This window comes from Anser brachyrhynchus (assembly GCF_964034855.1).
Source record: "Anser brachyrhynchus genome assembly, chromosome: 8".
Classification (NCBI taxonomy): domain Eukaryota; kingdom Metazoa; phylum Chordata; class Aves; order Anseriformes; family Anatidae; genus Anser; species Anser brachyrhynchus.
In genome coordinates this window covers 9167226-9177095 of record NC_137702.1, presented here as the reverse complement: position 1 = coordinate 9177095, position 9870 = coordinate 9167226, and the positions used below count along the sequence as shown (strand labels likewise).

Genomic DNA, 9870 nt, shown 5'->3' with positions numbered 1-9870 from the left:
GCTGCCGGAGCCGCGGGCAGGAGCCGGAGCACAGCAGATCTGACACGTGGGCTGCAGGGAGCAGCGAGGCTGAAAACACATCCCTTGTGCTGTGGGACCCCCCGGGGGGGGATCTGAGGTGCTCAGCACGGTGTGGGCACTGCTGTGTGTCCGTCCGGAGCTGGCCCAGCCTCAGCAGTGAGCCCGGCGTGGAGCCCTTCGGAAGCGCGGCCGCTGCAGCCTCCCTGCGCTGGGGGGCCGGGCTCGCGCCGCCCAGCTATTTATTTAAGAAAAAAAATATTATCATTTCAGGCATCGGCGGAGTGGGCTGTATCGCCATTGTATCAACGATGTGGTTTTAAGGCGCTTTCCTGCGCTTAAATGCTATTTGCCTTCTCCTTCAGGCAATTGAGTTTAAGAAAACTCTGATCGCCCAGATCTGGCCGGGCAGATTCCTCCCCCTGAGCGCGATTCCCAGCAGGGATCAGCTCCCCAGAAACTCTGGGAGCTGTCACTTCGGTGCACCGGGCTGAACGGATTACCCAGCCCTGCATCGTCTGCTCTTTTATCTGCCCCAAAGCGGTGGGAAGCCAGGAGTAACCCCCAAGGGTTCCTCCGAGCAGCGGTTTCTGGAGCCCGGGGTCAGGTGGCTGTTATTGTAGCTAAAGGTGTTTAACCCCAATTGATTTTGACAAGCCCTATTAGCAGATCCCCCAATTACTTATCGGGTTTTCAGAGGAACGTTGTCAATTTGAGGCCTGATGCGCTAACCCCAGCGCTGCTGACAGGATGTGGCAGGTACCAAACCTGCCTCGATGGATGGAGAAAAAAAAAATAATAAATAAATCCCCATTGATCTTCAGGGCCAAATTCTGACCCTGTCCTGGGGCTGGGAGCTCTTGAGGGTGGCGGAGCCAGATCACATGCTGCTGGTTTAAGAGGTAAGACAGATGAAGCGTCCTGCCCTGCAAAGCACCGAGCATCCTCGGGGCAGCCGGGGTTGGGCACAAACCCTGGGTGACTTGTTTGCCAGACACGGCGGCAACACCTGATGGTGGATCCCAGGAAGAAAAGGAGATTACTGGCTATTTTGGCAGGCTCAGACCCCATGCTGAGCAGCAGCGTGGTTGAATTCAGAGCCCCAAAGCCCTGCAGGCTGGGGCCCTGGCAGGGCAGGCAGAGGAGCTGCCCAGAGCCTTCTGCCGGTGAGAAACGCCCGGCGCTGAGCTCCGAGGCTCAACTCCCAAGGACGGTTGAGATCATTTGGAAATGACTGGGAGTTATGTGACTAAGTAATCTCGGAGGATCTGGGCACAGCACCACTGGCGAATTTCTTCTTATGGCATTGGGAGCTGTTGGCTCCGGGCTTCGCCACCCGTTCCAGCGAGTGACTTGCAAGTCCTCCGAGGTGTTTGGTAACAAACACCTTGTAAAATGCGTAAAAAATTGAATTGCAGCGTTCACGGGTAATGTGCCAGGCCAAGGGATAACTGCTGGTAGGTTTTTTTTTTTTACCTGTTGTCTGCAGGACCAATGAACTTCAGGGTTTTGCAGAGACAAAAGTGTTGAACACGCTGTTTACAACCAGCTCCCTCATCCTTCAGTGAGTGGGCAGGTATACAAGGCACTTCTTAAAAAGAGAAGAGACCCTCATTAAGCAGCAGTGCATCTGTTGTTTCTTGGTCATTTGACAGCAATTCATAATCCATTTCTTGTTTCTGTTATGGGCATATTTGTGTTATGGTGTTCATTCCCCACCTACTATTTCTGAAGATAACTTTCACATTGAAAACTGCCCATATTCTTCCAAATAAAGAATGGCATTTAAATGGAAAATATTTCTTCCAGATGATTACCTTCAAAACAGCCAGTTCCTTGCCTTGTTTGAGGTTATTAAAGCTTTTTTGTTGTTGTTTTATTGCAGGAGTTTTTAGCTCAAGCCTCCAGAAATTTGGGCAATGGAGGCAGCTGCCGTCGGCATTGGAAACGCACAGTGGAGATTTTGGCAACTGATGTCCTGAGTAACCTTGGCCAAGTCATCTAAAGGTAAGGAGCCTCTACTTGCTGATTTCTGGGGGTTATTGGTCATCTGCAGAGGTGGCTTTGGTCCCTCAGCCTGCCTGTGGGGTGAGAGCAGCGGTGGCTCCATGCTCGTGTAGGTGTTGGAGCTGGTTGGCTTCAAGCAGGGGACATCTCGTGCCCTAGCCGTAGTGTTTGGCAGCATCCCATGGGCTTTCTGGGCTCTCAGGGCCTTGAAGTGACCTGCAAACCTCCGTTTTAGGTGTTTTCTCTTCTCTCGTCCAGAGCTGCGTTGTTTAGGAAAATGCTGATGTCGATGTGAAAAGTCCTGGCAATGGCTGGGCTGGGTCACGGGGCAGGAACAAATCGCTTTCCCACTAGGGAAAGGTCATCTGTGAAATTTTACGGACAGTTCCCCTGTTCTCCAAATACCCTCTCCCCCGGCTTTTTTTTTTTTTAATATTTTTTTTTTCCGTGTGTAATTGCGTGTCAGGCCAAGTGCACTGAGAATGTGAGCAGGGTCTGATACAAGGAGGGTGAAATGAGATAATCCATGTTTTCATCATCCATAGGCCTCTCTTTTCACAGCCCGTGGGCCGTACTTTATTAGGCTGAGCAGCTCTGGGCCTGCAAGAAAGAGGAGGACTTTCTCATCCCGATGAGAATGGGGCAGTGAATGGATTCCAAGTGTTTACTCAGCATTTGTCTCGTGCTTTATCAAAGGCATGAGGAGGAGGTGCCGACAGACCTTTTGTCCCGCTGATGTGTTATGACAATGTTCCATGAATATGCAGAATGGCAGAAGGGATTAGAGCCAGTACAATTCCCCTCCGGCGCTGCTTTTTTTTTCTTTTTTTTTCTTTTTCCTTTTTTTTTTTTTTATTTTTGCCTGGGATGTTCAGGGGTTTAAGGGTGACCTGCTCGCAGTCAGGGCACTAAACATCAGATTTCCCCGCAGATAGGGGTGTAAAAATCCCACACTTGTCCAAAGCTGTTAGCATCTGGCTCGAGGGTTGGGCTGCCGTGGTCACTGGCTGCTCTTTATGAAGCTTGGGCTGGCAGGAGCTGCCTGGCTGACAGCTTTGTGTTTCAGGAGACAGGGGGATATTGGGGCGTAATTAAAACCTGAGTTGATCAGTGACACGTGAAACCCAGGCTGATGGTGATGTGGCTGCTGCTTTTCTCTTGGTGTGGGCTGGCAAGCAATGCCTCGCCATGCTCTGCTGCTGCTACCCGAAGTCCTCATCCAGGCTGCCCCAAATTTGGGTGTCGTTCAGGGGTGCTGGCATCAGGCAGTGATGCTCTCCGTGCTCTGAGCGCATCCCTTTGTCTGTAGGGGTTAATGCACCAGCGAGGCAGGTGGTGGACATTATCTCCATTTTCAATATGGGGAGGTGATGGAGATGATGCTGCAGCAGGTCGGAGGGAGCAGGCACGGTGCTGGAGCCCCGGGCATAAATCCAAGCTTTCCTCTTGCATTTCCGATCCTTCTTCTCCAAGTGGTGCTGTTGAGCGATGGCCAGCAGCCATCAACCCGTCCTGGTTGTGGTGCGTTTCTTCTGTGTAGCTGCGCAAAGGTGTTCCACCTGAAAAAATGCTCTCCGCTGGTTTCCTAAATCTTGAGAATCTTTCCTGTCCTGTTCCCCAAATGGTTTGAGGGGGAGCTCCCCGGATGTGTATATACGAGGTTAATGGTGACTTTGGGTCCTATCTGGGTCCTGCCGGTGCGGTTGCTGTGTGTGGGGCTGCCAAGTTGGTAACTGGAGAGTACGGAGGGGAAAAACAGCGGGGAAGGAGGCAGAGCCTCCCTGAAGTCCTGGCACTGGCCGTGGGGAGGTGGCGCCCGCTGCAATGGCACGTGTCATCGCTTGCTGGTGTCCCTCTCCAGCCACTTGGGAACACAGGCAGTAAGTAACCTAATGAATTTTGATGCAATTAGCCCGATGCCAGCTCTCAGCTGGTGGCCCACGAGAGCACTTGGCGATGGCTCCGGCGTCTGCTGTGCCCACTGCCTGCCGCCGGAGGGTGCAGACCCCCCTCCGAGGGGTCTGGGCAGCACTGGGCTGTGTTCCTGGCAGTCCCGGACCCAAAACTCCTTGGGCTGGTTGCTCAGGCAGCCAAATTCTTGAGGCCGGCTTAAAAAGGACCGGGGAGCTTTTGCCATCCGTCTGCTTTCAGCACCGCCAGCAGTGCGAGGCCTGCCTTTGCCCTGTGGGCTGCACGCGGAGGGTCGCAGTGCTGACGCTGTTCTTTGCAATCGGGCCTCCTCCACCGCAGCGTGAGGGAAGAACAATGAGATGTGAACAAGTCCTTCCCCCTTGGAGAAACCTGTGACAAAAGCACGATTGGCAGCCCTGGGAAGGAGGCCTCGGAACTGGCCTGGGTGCCAACCCTGCGTGGGCCAAGGGGATTTCCTGACGCTAGCTGGGCAAAGCAGTGCCCTGAGTCAGAGTGCATGGGATGAGGATCGGGAGCAGGAAAAGCGGGTTGTGGAGCAGCAGGCATGAAGGCAGAAAGCCACCAGAATGAGGTGTGAGCTTGGAGCTCCAGCAAAGAGGCTGAGGCTGCCTGACATCACCCCTTTCTCACCCAAGCAGAAGCAATTCGGCAAAGCCCACAACTTGGCGAGCCGGGATGCAGCTGTATCCACCACAGCCCCGTCACCCAGTGGGACAGGGCTGGGGCAGGAGCAGAAGCGGCGTGGTGTGGGCCTCCAGAGCAGCTACCCCAGAGCTAGAGGTGATGGGCGAACCGCAGCAGCTCTCCCCAGGCACTCGGCGCTGACAGAAGCAGCCCAGATCTGGGTTTGGGTGCCAGCTGCCCACCTGCATCCAACACTGCTGTGACACAGGGATTCCCGTCTCAGCTGGAGGACCCCAGTGCCCACAAGTGCTTTGGAAGTGGCAGGTGGGAAGGGGTTGATTGAATCTTTGTGGGCCCCCAAAATAAAAAGATTTCTGGCTTGCTTCTGCCAGCCCCAGGTAGCAGAGGGCAGGGCTAGCTTTGGCTGGGAGCAGTGTGTGACAACGCTGTGATTCATGGCTGTCCAGTCTGATCTGAGTCTGAATCACCTCTCTTCCCTCATCATGAGGAAATTACGTGATGAACATGGGCCTGTTGTGGCTGGAGACCCTCTTCCTTCACCATACGCACGTTGAAGTCACTGAATGAAATTTTAGTCACAGGACATCTGTGGAGTGCTGTCAAAGGCATCCGAGGTCTCCACAACCTGAGCCCCCCAGCCAGCCATTTTCTGCAGCAGAACAGACACATGGTGAGATGTCCCCATTTTGGGCAGAAAGGCTGGGAAGTGGCCAGGCCACCTCCTCAGTGCCTGGGGAATATGCAGACAGGTGCCTTGCTCCTGGACTTGCCCCTTCTCTTGCTCGGCTTTAGGATGCCCAGCAGAGGTCTCGTGCTTGGCTACCAGCCCTTGGCTCCCCATCAGCCCTGTGGGCCTTTGAGACCCTTCTCCAGGCAAGCATATGGGGCTGGCTGGGAGGATCTCTGCTCTTCTTCCCCCCAGATCATCATCGACGTGAGGCCTCAGCTCTGCACCCTTGCTGGGAAATGCTCCCAGCTCCGTCCCCGATGTCCTACCCAGCTTCCAGCCACCAGCTCCTGGGCACCCTGCACCTCCAGCTGAGACCTCTCCTCCTCCGCTACCAGGAGGGGACTGACAGAGGTGCCTGGCCCAGCCAGGAGGGATTAAAGGGCTTTTGTTTCAAAAGCATTTTAAGCAACGTGAAAAAAAGCCAACCTGCCAGGCTGGCTGCAGGCAGATCGGATCGGAGGTATAAGACAGGGAAATTTTCCACGACAGAGGTGTGCTTCTGGCCTAAGGGGAGGGAAAAGGCTTATTGTGTTTGGAGTGAATGGAATCGCTCCTGGCAGGAGCATTAAACAGAGGAAAAAGAATCGGCAGTGAGCTAGCAAGGTGGGATTTTACCTGTCTGCCTGGGCTTGCAGCTAATCAGTCCAGCAGTTACGGGAGGGTAATGGAAGGATGAGGGAAAAGGAAACTTCTGTAGTGAAATGCTTGCCTGGGAGCCCTGATGTGCAGCGTTTGGGCATCAGTCCCTTGACTTGACTGAAAAATGCAAGCCTTGGTGGGTTTGGGGTGGGATGCAGGTGGTCTGTACAGCAAATTCGCCTATTGCATGGCAGCCGGTGAGCGCTGGGGCAGCAGCAGGGCTCCCGGCTGTGGGGCCAGGGAGGGGGAGGTAGCGGGGCAGTGCAAGAAACCTGCTCCCCGTTCGGTGCCTGTGGCTGGGCTGTGTTCTGCCTGCTCCGCTCTTGTTCCCACCTTCCTCAGGTGGGTTTGCAGAGGCTTTCGGCAGACCTGGTGGGCCAGGTTCTCCCATGGGCCCGGTGCTTGTTGACGTGGTGAAAACACTACAGCTCTGTGTGAGCCTCGCAGAACAGCCCTGCAGGGCGCTGAGCTTTAATCGCCTACCTCGTGTTCTCCGGAGAAACCTGGGTTCTGCTGGGAAGAGGTGGCTCTTAAGGACATGGTTGGAAAGTTTGAGACCAAGGTTCCTTGTAAAGATCTGCTCTTGCAGGGGTTGTCCTCAGGAATTTGTGTCACGGTTTGTTCCACCGCCCCTTTTGACTGAGGGCACCGGGAAGGGCAGCGGAGCCACCAGGGCAAGGCACAGCCCAGCCTGACCCTCCTGCCTGCCCCCTTTGTTGGCTTGGGTTTTGGCCATGAGACGTGGAGCTGGGGCATTTCCCTTTTTCCAGGAAAATTAAATATTGATTATCACAAATCTTTGTTTCTCTTGAAATAACAACCAATAAAAGCACCAAAGTTTGTAGAAGCCAAATCTCTAAAACTCCAAACCAAGCTTTGCTCCTGATCGTGGTTTTCAATGCCTCAAGTCTTTTAGAATCTTTTATATCTTCCCTCAAGTTTAAACAGATACTTCTCTTAAGAATATTATTGTTTTGTAAACAGACAACAAGAAGGAAGCAGTTGCTTGTTTTTTTTCCTTTCACCCCCTTTATTTCACTAGGATTGAAAGAAAGCTTCAGTTTTTATTTGAAATTTAATTCTGAGTAGAAAATCTTAAATAGTTGGAGTGAAAAAAACTTCACCACGAGGGTGAAGAAGGGTTTACAAGTTCCGTTCTTTAGAAGTTTTTCCCCAGTTTGGTAAATGCTTTACCTATACCATACCTATGCCGTTAGTGAGGAAATGACTTTGCCTGGGTGTTGCTGCGCCGTTACCTACAAAGACGCTGGTGACTGAGTTAGTTCACGAGAAGTGCTCGTTTGCTGTAGTCATCTCCTTCTTGTGTCTGGGAGAAGAGCACAGCTGGTACCTGTGTGCCTTCCAGCACAGGACATCCACATGCATTTGGTTGGGGTATTTCGGGGCAGGCTCACCCCTTCCCCAGGGTCCCGTTACAGTGCCAAGCGCCAGAGTAGTGCCAGGCACAAAGTCATCTGCCCCTCCTGGCTTACCCCATTATACCCTGGGGGGATTTGGGCTGCCCAGAAATTTCGCACCACGGAGTGCTGCTGCCTCTCCTCGCTGTTGCTCGCACAGACAAGTGCGCTCAAACTCCTGCTAGCAGCCGCGTGCTGGCGCACAAAGGTAGCCGAGAGAAGCAAGCTCACCCGTCCTCTAAAGCAATTTCTGGAGGTAAACGAGCAGTTTAAGCTGTTCTGTGTGTTCAGGATGAACCGATGTGGAAGGCAGCAGGTGCTGGCAAAGCTTGCACATACTTCGCAAATGTGATTTACTCCTTCTGCATTGCCTTCTTTAAAGGGAGAGACAGGTCTCGCTTGTGCAAGCCATTTTTATGGTAACCTTCCAGCATTTTGTAAAATGCTTGGGGCAGAAAGAGCACCTGGAGTGAGAAGACATGTGGGAATTAGTGTCTGTCTGGTTTGGCTTTCCTCGTTCAGCAATAGGGCTCGGTCTGGTTCCTGCCCACCTCTGTCCTGCTGCTCTGTCCGTCTGTCAAAACCACTCCGCCACCCGGCTCCTACCCCCGCGAAGCTGGGAGCCGTCTGAATGCTCCCAGCAGCTTTCAGGTAGCTGCTCACCACCTGGAGCCTCGGCCAGCCCCGAGACAGGGCCAGGGCTTCTCCCGCGGTGCGCAGTGTTACGCGGGAGCAGGGCCTCAGACCAGGACCCCTTCACCTGGTGAGCCTTCATATCCTGCTGCCCAGACGAGACCTCTTTTCCTTTGTGTGGTCGCAGGTAGCTCCAGACCCAGCCACTGTCGGGTTTTCATTTTCCCATTCTTCTTCTGATGTTTAGACCACTTAAAAAAAAAAAAAAAAAAAAAAGTAATATGATTGCTTGTGGGACTAAATGAGAAAAGCTGTTCCTCCTTTACACCCCTTAACTTTTTTCCCTCCTGAACTGCTTCTTGCTAAATCACTCTACTTAAAAATCTTTGTGTCTGCATTAAAAAAAAAATCATGCCTGCAAAGCTGAAGGTTTCCATCCCCCCTCAGCCCCCGGGGGTAATTTTCTTTGTTCTTCACGGCATGGTCTCTAGTGCCTCCCTTCACCTTCATGGGGTTCTCACCTTCTCCAGCGACTGGGCAAGTCAAATCCTCAGGCCGTGGGTCACGAAGTGCCCAACGCTCAGATACACGCTCACGTTAAATGCACGCTCCCGGAGCAGTAGGAGTCTGTCATTTTCCCTCCTTCTCCCAAGGGAATGAAGGGTCCCTGCCGTGCTCTCGGTTTGCTTCCCTCGCTGAAGAGCTGCCTTCTGTCTAAGAAAAACCAAGCTCTGGAGGAAGACACACTTCTGTATGCTGAATACTCCTGCTGCCACTGTTCTTGCCCTTAGTTGGCAGAAGGGAAACTGAGGCAGTTTACCCCAGCATGCCCAGTAGCTGACCGGGACTGGACCAGCACAGCTCTGCCAGACCCCACGCTGCCCTGCCTGAGCCCCGAGGAGGGCAGAAGATGAACCAGGAAGGTCTGCAGAGAAAATAAGAACAAAACCAGATGCAGGCACAAGCGAGGGAACGAGTGACGGTGGGAAATAAACAGGGCAATGAGTTCTTGCTTGGACTGTAAAATAAAACCGCGAGGAGATGCTTAAAGAAGATGGGATGGGGAATCTTATTTTAAAAAGCTTGGTGGCTTTTTAGTTCAAACAGGAGAGGAAGATGATGGTGCGATCCCAGCCACATCTACCTGCCTCTGTGGAACAAGGCTTTGTCCTGCCGTCTTCTCGGAAATACTTTTAACCAAGTCACGAAGTTGAAGGCTGTGATTTTTGGTACTCACAGGACAGGAGGGGTCTGCCACCGTCTGACGCCCAGCAGGGCTTCCTGAGCACTACCTTCAGCCTCGCTGACCGAGAGACCCCTTTTTCCCCTGTCCGCCCCCAAAACGCCATCCGTGCCCCGCGTCCCTCGTACCTGCGGGTAGCCCCGAGCTCTGCGCATCCCTTTCCACTCTCCCACGGGGAAATAAAATCAAATATCAAATAACAGCTTGGTTTCCTTACCCAGGAGGCTGCACAGTAACAAACCGGGGGGGCAGGGGCAGAGCAGCCCCGGCTCTCTCCGTCGCTGCGTCCCGGCCGCCTCGGAGCGCTTCGCCCAGGGAAAAACTCAACGAAATTTGGGCAGCGGGGGGGCCGGGGGGCAGGCTTACCTGCTCCCCTGCTGGCGGCCGGCCGCGGGATAAAACTCGCCCTGGGTTTGGCCGGCGGGGCTCGCTTCAATTTTCCCCCTGCTCGGAAAACGGAGGAGCTGGAAACCGAGCGAGCGCCCGGGCGGATCGCGCAGCCCGCTCGGGAGCGGGTTTCCCCCCCCCGGGGGCCTCGCTGCCCGAGACATCCCCGGCGAGGGGCCGGGGGGATTTGCCCGTGGGAGACAGGTCCCGGGCTCCCC

General features: G+C 53.9%; 1 long non-coding RNA gene across 1 annotated transcript; it reads right to left on the bottom strand.

Moving 5' to 3' along the window:
• Positions 1–7800: 7800 nt before the first annotated feature.
• Positions 7801–9556, bottom strand: LOC308199137. Its single transcript, XR_013954413.1, has 2 exons — positions 9483–9556; positions 7801–8273 (listed from the first exon to the last, which is right to left on the bottom strand). It is a non-coding gene; the product is annotated as an uncharacterized lncRNA (long non-coding RNA).
• Positions 9557–9870: the final 314 nt, after the last annotated feature.